Below are 12,909 nucleotides of genomic sequence, written 5' to 3' on the forward strand. Positions count from 1 at the left end.
CAATTACATATATACAGTACTATACACACAGGCACATTTTATTACAAAAGGCAGTTCATCAAGCATATTTATAGTTTACATTTAATCGCGAAGAGAGGAGCATCTAATATTTTAGAAAACACAAAATTATACCAGTAACATTACATAATTGCATAACAATGATCTGATTATAAATATTAGCTATTCCAAGGAAGACTTCCATTTTAAACAACTCATTGACTTTTATTCTGTTACTGCTTGTACTTTAAGAAAACTAAATATATGATTTGGAATTTTTAGCATGTCTGATTTCTTCCCACTTTGTTGTCATGTTTACCTACCTTCTGCTGCTGAGGATCATTTTATGCATTCCTTATCTATTCCCATAGATGGAACAGGAAATTAAATGTCTTCCCATGAAAAATAGTTATTTTACTCATTCAACAAATATTTATTGCATTCCTAGCAAGCTGGGAGGAGGGGAGGGGTAGTGGTTACCACTTGAGATAACTGGCCTTGGCAAGCATGTCACTCATGAAGTGACTTACGAGCAAAGACCTGAGAGAAGTGAGTGAGTCAGCCTCAAGAGACTGAGAGGAAGAGGAATACAGGGAGTGGGACCAGCAGATGCAAAGCCCTTGAGGGGAATGCTGTATTCTGCAAGGGTGGAGAGACCAATGTAGCTGGAACACAGCAAGTGAACGAGGAGGACACCAGAAGGAGATGAAATCAGAAAGGTAAAAGAGAGTCAGATCATATAAAAAGACAATGATTGGATCTGATTTTCAATTAAATGGGAAGCAATCAGAACATTCTGAGCAGTAGTTGCCTGGTCTGACCTCAGTTTTAAAGGAACACTTTGTCTTTTGGAGAACTGACTACAGCAGGGCAAGAATAAAGCACAGAAACCAGTTAACAGGCTACTGCAAGAGTCCAAATGAGTGATGACAGTGGTGTGGTCAAAGGCGGTAACAGTTAACATTGGTAAATGCTGTTGGATTCAGCACACATTTTGAAAATAGAGACAACAGCATTGGCTGACGGACTGCATTCAGACGTGTAAGAAAGGGAAATGATTTCAAACCCAGCACTGAAAAAGTTAAAGAAACTACAATCACTTAGTCTGAAAAACAATGAATAGTTTTAACATGAATCTTTAAGAAGCTAAAACACAGTGACATACTAAGTAGCTGGTATCCATTTTTGAGAGTCAAGAGTGAAAAATGGGAAACTGAGACTGTCATTTTCAATAACTAACTTTGGGAACATCTGCTGCTATCACCAAGGGAAAGTCACTGAGAATTCTGAATAAAGATCAAAATCAGAATACCATTCTCTCTCCCTGCCCTTGATGACTTTTATGTAATATATTCCCGATGAGCTATTGTAGGCTGAGATTGACAGGAATCAGCCAGAAGATGGATTAACAACAGATAAGCAGGTTGATTGAAATGTAAATAGATGAAGATTAATGCAGTGGAGAGCACGAATCAACATGCAGGAAGAGATAAGACTCAAAATAAGTACACTGTAATTTTAAAAGTTTTGCATGCTGTAACAATTGTCTGAAATAACAAAAATCTGGGAGACCTGGCATGTAAAATACCAATTTTTGTTCATTTCTCTCAGGAAATTAAGGATGCTGTGAAGATCAAAACCATTTGTTATGAATATAACCTAGTGTTTCAAGACTAAGAATAATGCTTTTAAAGAAATTCAGGACAATTTTGAAGAACCAGAGAGATTGGAATTTTAAGCGGTACCGGAACAACTTCCCCTAGATTTCAGTGATCCCACCATCTGAGATTCAAGAGTGAAAGACACAGTGCTAGGCTAACAGGGTTCTCAGGATTCCATCCGTGATGGGAACACTGAAAAAGCCAACTTGGGCAAATACTCAAAAGTACCGTCCTTTAGGTTTATTCTCAAAGTTATCTTACATGGGGTTTCTACACTGTTTAATAAATGCTTATTGAATGAATAAATGAAACTTTCCACCACTGTTGGGAAGAAAAACACACCTCCATTTTCATATCCTTCTTTCCCAAGGCAAACCTAATGTACTTCCCTAGTTGTGATTCTAGTTTAGTGTTACAATCCAGAGCTTTGAAGCCTATAGCTTCTAAAGAAATGAACACACAAAAAAGACTAGAGACTAGTTTGGAATTTCTTTTAAAAGTACTTCAACATTTATTAACACTTATTAAGAGTCCATTTGCAATATTATCTTCTTGCTCCTCACACCACATGAGTATAGACCTACCTTATCTAAGCACTTCTGAAATCCTAAAACTCTCCCATGAAATCACAAGCCATGTGATATCCCTCTCAACACTGAACATACAGCGAAGATTAAATGAAAGTCAAAATAGCCCTCTACTATTTTCATAGATGGCCTTTAAGAAAGAGAAAACAATGGTAAATCAAAATTTGAGAAGACAGTGATATGCTGGTGAAAGAATTCATTGCTCATTCTTCTATTCCAATTTGTTGACACACTGTCTCCTCTATTCCTCAAGAGTAGGGTACAATCTTAATGATTCCCTTCTCTGGAACTGAGATAATCTAAGGACAAGTGAGTGACCAAAAATATCCTATTAATATGACTACTCAGCCACATCATAGTATCCATTCCAAGATAAAAACCATAACTCTATTTAATAGCACAAAGCCCTACATTTATTCGCATCTTACAAGAGATCATTCAGGAGACTGAAGCAGCTAGCTAAATCATCTTGACCTTATTTAATTTACCATTCTTTTCTTACATTAGTTCTGCTGCAGAAATAGGACTGAAATTCCCTTTCAATAACTCCCTGACAACTTAGGATCAGAAAGAATAAATTTACTTTGTTGATTCCCCATATTCCACAAAGAAACAGAACCAGTAATTGTAATACCATTTAATATCAAACCTACCTTCTTCTCTTGCTTCTATTTTTACAGCAAGATAAACGTTGACCAAAAGTACACTATGTGATTTTTCTTTTGTTTCAATGTTATTTTATTGTATTTGTTTTGAGAGGGGGGAACCTGTTCTAGAGACAGACACCTCTGAGATAAAACATTGCTTTTTAGAAAACAGTTGGCAAATGCTGACTTAGAACGAAGTTAAGAAAAAGCTAAGTATAAATGATACAAAACCTTAGTTATATCTCTCAGACTATATCTAGAGGGAACTAACATGTTTACCACAGGAATTCAGTTGTTAACTTGCTCATGCAGAGTTCTTCTGTTGAGAAATGATGATGGTTCTCAGCTCAGAAGTTCTCCTGACTCAGCATAAGGTTTTGTTTTCTTTCTTTCTTTCTTTTTTTTTTTTTTTTTTTTTTTTTTTTTTTTTTTTTTTTTTTTTTTTTTTTTTTGAGATGGAGTTTTCCTCTTGTTGTCCAGGCTGGAGTGCAATGGCGCATTCTCAGCTCACTGCAACCTCTGCTTCCCAGGTTCCAGCAATTCTCCTGCCTCAGCCTCCCAAGTAGCTGGGATTACAGGTGCACGCCACCATGCCCAGCTAATTTTTGTATTTTAGTAGAAACGGGGTTTCACCATGTTGGCCAGGTTGGTCTCAAACTTCTGATGTCAGGTGATCCACCAGCCTCAGCCTCCCAAAGTTCTGGGATTACAGGCATGCGCCACTGCGCCCAGCCTGGTTTTGTTTTATTTCTGTTTGGTGACAGGGGAGTTTGATTTAAGCCTCTCCAGGAAATTCCTATACAGGTTCCAGGGTGGTCTAGGCAGCAATATCTGATAAAAATAAAATGTGAACTATATGCATAACTTTAATTTTTTAGTTGCCACATTTGACAAGGTAAAATCAATTTTAATATAATATTTTCATTAATCCACTACATCCTAAATATTATTTCAACATGTATTCCATATATTACACAAAAATTAATGAGATATTTTACATTATTTTTTCATGCTAAGTCTTTGAAATCTGGTGTGTATTTTATACTTGCAGACACATTTCAATTTGAACTGGCCACATGGTGAGTGCAAAATAGCCATATTGCAGCAAGCCGTGCCCATATTGGACAGCACAGGCCCTAGGACAGAATCTGTGAAATTGCTTAATGGGTAGGCAGTGAGTTGTAGGTTGACAATAATAAAGTCTCTCTGCTGCAACCAGGTGATCACAAGAAAGACAACTGGAGAGGCCCACATGGTCTTTGACCTGGAGGCATCTAATAATTCTCTAAGTTCTGGTTATTATAAAAATTTAACTCTTCTCTAATCATTACAGCCCCAGGCATTTAACCCATTAATGTGCCAAGAGCTCTGTAAATAAATTTGTATTTTGCCACATTTGTGGAAAATATTAATCTACCAGTTTTCTTACTACATTGAGCATCTTGCTTTCTTGCATCTTACATTGCCTACATCTCTTATATTCCCTTTGGGCTTTGTCGCTATACTGTACTGAAGAAATTCAGGTCTAAATTCAATTCAGAACTCTAGCTCTCATCTTGAAATCTAATCATGAACTACACCTCAAGATAAATTTCTAAAATAACACCTCCACTTACTGAGAACCTTTGTACTAAATATTCTGCTAGGCCCTTCATAAATAAAACCTCCAACCCACCAAAGACAGGCCTTATTACCCTCATGACAGCAAATTAACCTGATGCCAGAAGAGGTTGATAACCTGCCCAAGGATCACATGAATAGTTTTGGCTACCCCTAATCTTCATGACTTTCCACAACCCTTCTTTGCCTTGGTTGAATAACAGTAGCCAATGTCCTCTTATACCTAAATTGTCCACCCAAACATCAGTATCTTTCCATAGCCTGAATTCTGAACACCAATTCCTACTTTATTCCTTTAGGGACAGAAACCAGCAAGGAGGCAACAACCATCTGTCACTACTGAGCTTGCAAGGAGCAGGGGAATAACTTTCCTTCATCAAAGTCCAAGACAAAGAAATTCACTGAGTGCCACCCACATTACACAATCCTCCCACCCAGGTGTCCATTTACATGCCCAGAAGTCATTTTAATTGCAAATTAGAGGTCACCCCTGATAATATGGCCCTCCTATTCCATTGTCAGGGCACTCTGGTCCCCAAAGTCATTAGTGCAAACTTGTTTCAATTGCTTTTGACTCTGCCTGCACACACAGATTTCTCTGTAGGGACCTCTGCTATAACAAGTTTCTGCTCCCCACACATAGACTGTTGCTAAGGAGAAAAGAGTTCTGCCTCTGTAATTACTACAGTACCTGAAATTCTTCTGTAATCTCTACCAGTCCTTTACTTAACATCAAGAGCCCCTTTCTGCTTAAAACTGTAACGTCCGCTTTTTGCACTCCTAAGCAAGGCTCATCAAAATTTTTCTGATGCAAGGTTGTCTGAATCAGAAAATTTTCAAGCTAACTTTATCTCCAAAACCTCTTTGTTTTTCAAAACATTCAACCCCTCCCCAGGCATGGTTTTGCCCCCACAGTTAGGCAAGATGAATCCTGAAGCCAGTTGTCTGAGACTGTATTAGTCAGGGTTCTCTAGAGAAACAGAACCAGCAGGATATAGAGATATAAATAAAATGAGATTTATTCTCAGAATTGGCTCATGCAGTTAGGGAGGCCAAGAAGTCCCACAATCTGTTGGAGAGCCAGGAAAATTGGTGGTGTAATTCAATAAGAGTCCAAAAGCCTGAGATAGGGGGTCAGGGGGATTGATGGGATCCCAGTCTGAGTCAAAAAGCCCAAGAACCAGCAGCGCCGATGTCCAAGGGCAGAGCAGGAGATGATGGATGTCTAAGCTCAAGCAGAAAGAGAAGAATTCACCCTTTCTGCGCTTTTCTTCTATTCAGCCCCTCAATGAACTGCTGATGATACCCGCCTGCACTGGTGAAGACACTCTTTTCTACTCAGTCTACCGATTCAAATGTTAATCTCTTCTAGAAACATCCTTACACAGACACAGCCAGAAGTAATGTTTTACCAGCTATCTGAGCAACCCTTTGCCGAGTCGGGTTGACGTATAAAATTAACCAGCACAGAAACCTTGCTCCTTAAAGGTGCCCACAGACCAGAGGCATCTGCATCAACTGGAAGCTTGTTGGATGTGCAGAATCTACATTTTAACACCGACTCCAGGTGATTCATATCCACATTAAAGTGTGATAAGCCCCAGTTCCACACAAAGCTAAAAAGAATATGCAGGATGATTTTGTAAATAACCAGGAAGTTAATGCAAACTGCAGTTTTTCATTTAACTTCTGTTAAGCAATGAATTATTAGGCTTTGTTTGTAACCCTATTTTTCTAGACTAAAATTGGACTAAAAATGAAATAGTTTCCAGAGAAAAAACTAAACTTCCTAATGTGATCTTAAAATCTTGCCGTTGCCTCACTTAGTAAAGTAAAAGTTTACAGTCTGTGACCCATTGCTTACTGCACAAAAAGAGAGGTACTAACTACTAAAAGATTTCTGCAAAGAAGCATTAAGACAATGCATGAAGTAACTGTAAAGCAAGCAAACACACAAATGTCTTCTCATAATTAGCAAGCCCTATGGACTATCCTTTTATAACCACTGCAACTATTATTAGAATGATTTATGAGAGATACAATTTTATGATATAACTGCATCCATTTGGGTCAAAGTAAGGAAATTAAAAAAAGGTTGATTTTAAAGCTATGTGAAACTGTTTTACAGGAAAAAAAAAAATGTAGCTAAAATTTCCTGAATTTAGCCTCCAGTGTTTTTGTGTTGGAAAATATATTTGTAAAATACAAACATCTGAACAGCAAGGCCTATATATTAATTAGACAAAGTGAGTCAATTTGGAGTCATTTTATTATAAACAACACTCTTCACATTGTTGTCCCAACAAAAAAGTGGGAATCATATTTCTTCTAATGTGAAAATGTATATTTTACTTCCTACTATTTCACTATCCTACTCAAGGCAGTCATTTCTTTACTTATAATCATTCAGTTGTTTAAAAACACGAAACACCAAGTTCACAATGAACATGTATAAAAAGAGTGATAGCGCCGGGCGCGGTGGCTCAAGCCTGTAATCCCAGCACTTTGGGAGGCCGAGACGGGCGGATCACGAGGTCAGGAGATCGAGATCATCCTGGCTAACACGGTGAAACCCCGTCTCTACTAAAAAATACAAAATCTAGCCGGGCGAGGTGGCGGGCGCCTGTAGTCCCAACTACTCGGGAGGCTGAGGCAGGAGAATGGTGTGAACCTGGGAGGCGGAGCTTGCAGTGAGCTGAGATCCGGCCACTGCACTCCAGCCTGGGAGACAGAGCAAGACTCCGTCTCAAAAAAAAAAAAGAGTGATAGCTTCCAATTTTTTTATAAAAGCAGTTCATGCTTAAAGATACTATATCCCATACTTTAAAAAAGATAGTAACATTGGTTTTGAAAACTGTAATATTCTGATCATTAGGTCTAATGGTCTAACACTGAGAAAAGCTAGAATATAGATGAAATGATGCCACAGTATTCAAAAAGAGATTGTCAAGAAAATCAGCGACCAAATAGCCAAATACTCTCTAAAAGTTACAACGTTTTCAATAATATAAACATTCCCAAAGATCAAAACATATGTTCATTATTTGTCTGTTAACACACAGTATGACTTAAGAATCCTATTTTTCTTGATGCATATCTTCCATTCTTGAAACAGTAAAATTTCAAAAAGACATAGGTCTTTTTTCAAGAGTCACCTCTTGAGAAAGCCCTGTCCTACCAACCTATTCAAAATGGTGGCCCCAACTTGTCACTCTTCATCCCCTCACACTTAGCACCCGCTAATCTAATATTCACGTACAGCTTTCTAGTACAAATGCCGTGATTCTTTGCCTAAGAGCTTTCTCTAGCTGAGGAGTTGTGTTCATTTTGGCACAGGGGGCAGGCTGGAAATGACCCTGGGCAGCTCTCAACCAGACGGATCAGAGTTAGTGGAAAAGGAACCAACCTGTGTCCTTCTACAGGAAAATTCTGAGGCATGTTCTACACTGGTCCTCAGTGGATTGGGCCCTAGTTGCACACAGTTGTAGTTTCACTCTGTGAACACAAACCATTTATTGGCTTCCTTCATGTCTCTGTTTCACTTTCCTACTCTTCTACCAGTATTTCCTGCAATCATCTTTCCAATAAATCACTTGCACTCAAATCTTTGTCATGGTGTCTGCTTCACAAGGAATCCAAGATAGGGTCCATCCCAGCTCCTAGCACAGTGCCCAGCACATGGTAGATGCTCAATAAACATTTGTTGAATGATAAGTGCACATGCATAGTTAACCTTCACCTCAGCAATGATGCTAACCAAGAAGCATTTTGCATCTTGCCTGAAAGCTTGTTTTACATATAGATGATTAGCCCTTGTTTCCAACTACAACATAGATTCTGAGAGGGGCCTGAGATCTGCATAGCCCCCTTTTGGGCAAAAGTGCTAATTAACGGATAGGTGCTCCAATCTGAGCTGTAGCATATAAAGGCTCTGTGTTTGCATTAAAACTCTGCTACCACTGTCTTGAAATTCTTTTTTTCTTTTTTTTTTTTTTGAGATAGGGTCCTGCTATGTCACTCAGGCTGGAGTGCCGTTCACTGTAGCCTCAACCTCCCAGGCTCAAGCAATCCTCCCACCTCAGACTCCTGACTTACTGGGACTACAGGTGTGCACCACCATGCCCAGCTAATTTTTTTGTTTGTTTGTTTTTGTAGAGACAGGGCCTCACGATGGAGACCCCGGTGATCACACCACTGCACTCCAGCCTGGGTGACAGAGCAAGACCCTGTCTCAAAAAAAAATCCAGACTCTGACGGTTATCTTTAAACCAAACACAAAACACAGGCAGGACCTTTCTGAGTCTAGAACCCTGTGCATTTCCACAGGTCACACACTCATGAACTTGGCTCTGTCAAAAACTCATCAAGAAGAAACTGCCAAAGACCTCCTAAGAAACCTCCCTTGGCACTGATTATTCTCAAAGAGAAATGACAGTGTGATCTTTTATATTAGGTTAAGTCATCACAAAACTATACAAGGTATAACAGCAGAAATACCTGTGGGCAGCTCTTCAGAGCAGTTCGGCTCATATCACCTCAAACTTCCCAAGCCCCCATGGAATCAATCATGGCACACAGCTCCCCGCTGCTGGCTCGATGGCTCACTCTGCTAAGAACTCCATGACTGCAATTACCTTGTTGAGTCCCACTGTTTAAACACACAATTATATAGCTGAAAGAGATAGGGAACCTGCTTTTAGATGCAAAAGGTCTCAGGATCTATTTCAAGAAAAATCCATTCCTGTTAATCACTCAGTGGTCTGGTGGTGGCACAGCTAAAAATTCAGAAGGGTTCGGCAGAAAAATGACAGAGGAGCAAAATGGCCTGCTAGCATCATACCTAAGCTCTAAGGATGTGTATATTAAAAAAAAAAAAAAAAACATACAGAATGAAGTAATATCTGGACATAGTCATGACCACAGCAGACCTATAGAAATACATTTGAGATAGAAAAATGGTTTAGCACCACCTGTACCTGTGAGATGCTTAATATACATTTTGGAGGTGCTGGAGGGGAGAAGGGAGAAGCGGTCTGTATTGTAGATCCCTAACAGAGGGACTTGGGGTGTATTTCCAAACAAAACTAACCACAGACCATTGATTTGCCATATAACTGGTAGGACTAGGTACAAACAGGACAGATGGAGAAATAGCAACTTAGAATTCACTTAAAATCCAACTAACCACTGATTATGTTAGTCTGTTCATGATTCTATAATAAAAAAGCACAGACTGGGTAATTTATAAATAATATAAATTTGGCCGGGCGCGGTGGCTCAAGCCTGTAATCCCAGCACTTTAGGAGGCCGAGACGGGCGGATCACGAAGTCAGGAGATCGAGACCATCCTGGCTAATACGGTGAAACCCCGTCTCTACTAAAAAATACAAAAAACTAGCCGGGCGAGTTGGTGGACGCCTGTAGTCCCAGCTACTCGGGAGGCTGAGGCAGGAGAATGGCGTAAACCCGGGAGGCGGAGCTTCAGTGAGCCGAGATCCGGCCACTGCACTCCAGCCCGGGCGACAGAGCCAGACTCCGTCTCAAAAAAAAAAATAATAATATAAATTTATTTCTCACAGTTCTGGAGGCTGCAAAGTCCAACATCAAGGCACCAGCAGATTCAGTGTCTAGTGAGGTCCTGGTCTCTGCTTCTAAGAGAGCACCTTGAATACTGTGTCCCTATGTGGTAGACAGCAAAAAAAAAAAAAAAAAAAAAAAAAAAAGCCTATCTAGTTCCCTCCGGCCCTTTTATAAAGTCACTAGTCCTAAAGATCGCCTCCTAAAGATCCCATCTTTTAGTTTCATCATCACACAATAGTATTTAAGTTCCAATGTATGAATTTTGGAGGGAGACACAGATTCAAATCATAGCCCTGATATTCCACGTAATTTGTTTTACTACTGTATGCAAAATACTTCCTAAGGTTCATGTTTGTGTTCTATCCTCTTATAAAATGCAAAAGAAACAATTGTCTCTGTTTTGAAGTGTTAGTATTTAGCAGAACTGCATTTCATGAAAAAACAGTCTACTGAATTAACCTCTGCAGGGTATAAAACACAGTACTATTACTTCATACTGGAGACTTCTAAACAATACAAAATCACTTCAAAGTATATCAAGGAGGAGGGGGTTAGTAGTTAGACATGTCTGGATTTAAGTCCCTTTCTGTCTTTTAAAGATTGTGTGACTTTGGGCAATTAACCAAGCTCCATGAGCTTCAGGGTCCTCTTATTGTAAAAGGAGAGCATACCCACCTCTCGGGGTTATTGTGAGGGAGAATACAGAGAATAATCAATATTCTTAAATACGAAATGTTCAAACAAAGCTCTCAATGTTCCCAGGAACCTGCTCCTTGCCTGCATCCTCCCTGCTCAGGCCCACATCCTCATAGTCATTTTTGACTCCTCCTTTATACCTGGTCTCCAGTCTGTCAGCAAATCCTGATGGTTAATCATTCAAAATATCCAAAATCTGATTCACTCCTGACCAACCCCAGCTCTATTAGTCTGTTCTCACACTGCTATAAAGAGCTGCCTGAGACTGGGTAATTTATAAAGAAAAGAGGTTTACAAATTGACTTACAGGTCCACATGACTAGGGAGGCTTCAGGAAACTTACAATCATGGCAGAAGGCAAAGGGGAAGCAAGGACCTTCTTCACATGGCGGCAGGACAGAGAAGTGTGAGCAAAGGCAGAAGAGCACCTTATAAAAGCATCAGATCTTGTGAGAACTCACTATCATGAGAATAGTATGGGGGAAACCATCCACATAATCCAATCACCTCCCTCCCTTGACACGTGGGGATTACAGGTCCCTCCCTCAATACGTGGGGATTACAATTTGAGATGGGAGTTGGGTGGGGACACAAAGCCAAACCATATCACCAGTCAGCCCCAGTCAGCTTCTAGGTACCCTCACCTTCCAAATGGCCATTTGCTAATTTTCTTCCATGCTCCCACCTTTGCTCCCCTTCAATTTATTCTCAACACAGCAGCCAGACGACTCTGGTTAAAATGAAAGAACCACTCAAATTAACGAAGTCCTTACTTTGGACTAAAGGAGTGGTTCTCAACCAAAAGTGAGTTTGTGCCTTAGAGGACATTTGCCAATGTCTAGAGACATTGTTGTCACACCTCGGGGGTAGGGGAGAAGGTGTGCTCTATGGTTTAAAAGTTTGTGTCCAAAATTCATGTTGACACTTAATACCTAGTGTAACAGTATTAAGAGGTGGGCCTTTAGGAGGTGACTGGGCCATGATGGTTCCACCCTCATTAATGGGATTAGTGCCTTATAAAGGAGCTAGAGCAAACTAGCTAGGTCATTTTGCCCTTCTACCTTCTGCCATATGAGGATGGAGCGACAAGGCACCATCATGAAGCAGAGAGCTTCACAGACACTTAGTCTACTGGCACCTGGATCTTGGACTTTTCAGCCTCCTGAACTATGAGAACTAATTTTCTGTTGTTTATAAATTGCCCAGTCTGTGGTATTCTGTTATAGCAGCATAAATGGACTGAGACAGTATGCTCCTGGCATCTAGTGGGTGGAGTCCCGGGATGCTGCGAAGCATCCTACAATGCACATGACAGCCCTCCACAATGAACAATTAACCAACCCAGAATGTCACTAGTGTCGAGGCTGAGAAGAAATTGAAGTGATTTGAATTCCCCTCCACCTCTCTGAATAAACCAGTCATACTCCCAACCCTCTCCAAGTTGAAGAAGGATGTCCTTGCTGTTCCTCGCACATGACAAGTGACTCCCACACAGTGCCATTGTTCCATCTGCCTATAATGCTCTTCCCATTGCTATCTATAGGGCCAATTATTTCACCACCTTCAGGCCTCTGCCAGTCACCTTATTTTAAATAACAATTTCCCTGGCTTTCCGTCCTTCTTCCCCTGCCTAATTTCTCTGCATCATACATTACCATTTGGCACACTTTTCATTTTACTTCTTGTTCATCTGTCTCCACTCCCTGGAATGTAAGCTTCACAAAAGCAGGGACTTGTGTCTGATCAATTCATATTATATACCTGGCACGTAACAGTCACTCTTTGCTGCAATGAATGAAGAAATGTGTGAATGTTATCTTTTAGATGTAACTGAATTGTGGCTGGGAGAAATCTTCTAGTGAGAGATTCACTACCAGGGCCATATTTACAACCGGCTTTGTATTAAAACTGAGAGACCTATAAGAATAATTCCTAAATGAACTCAAAATGCCTTCATGTAAAACACATGGAGAATAGTAAGAGGAACCTGGACAACCCACCCTTGAACCTTCTTTCAGTCACAATTCACTCATGTGAAGGTTTAAACTATAGGATGATATTTGCCTACGGAAATTATTTTCCAACTAAAACTTAGTTTGTATCATTGGAAAAATACAACAA

General features: G+C 39.9%; 1 protein-coding gene across 10 annotated transcripts in view; it reads right to left on the minus strand.

Moving 5' to 3' along the window:
- The window catches only part of PLCB4 (phospholipase C beta 4), a 425,441-nt gene that overhangs the window by 286,075 nt on the left and 126,457 nt on the right, over positions 1 to 12,909 (minus strand). Inside the window, exon 1 of one of the 10 annotated variants that reach the window (XM_017868892.1) lies at positions 9,010 to 9,145. The exons of the other annotated variants lie outside the window; for them this stretch is intronic. The gene's annotated coding sequence lies outside the window, so the exon portion shown is untranslated. Of the gene's footprint in view, positions 1 to 9,009; positions 9,146 to 12,909 lie in introns of those variants that run through there. 10 annotated transcript variants of the gene reach the window in all.

Source organism: Rhinopithecus bieti, unplaced genomic scaffold (assembly GCF_001698545.2).
Source record: "Rhinopithecus bieti isolate Rb0 unplaced genomic scaffold, ASM169854v2 scaffold_4658, whole genome shotgun sequence".
NCBI lineage: Eukaryota > Metazoa > Chordata > Mammalia > Primates > Cercopithecidae > Rhinopithecus > Rhinopithecus bieti.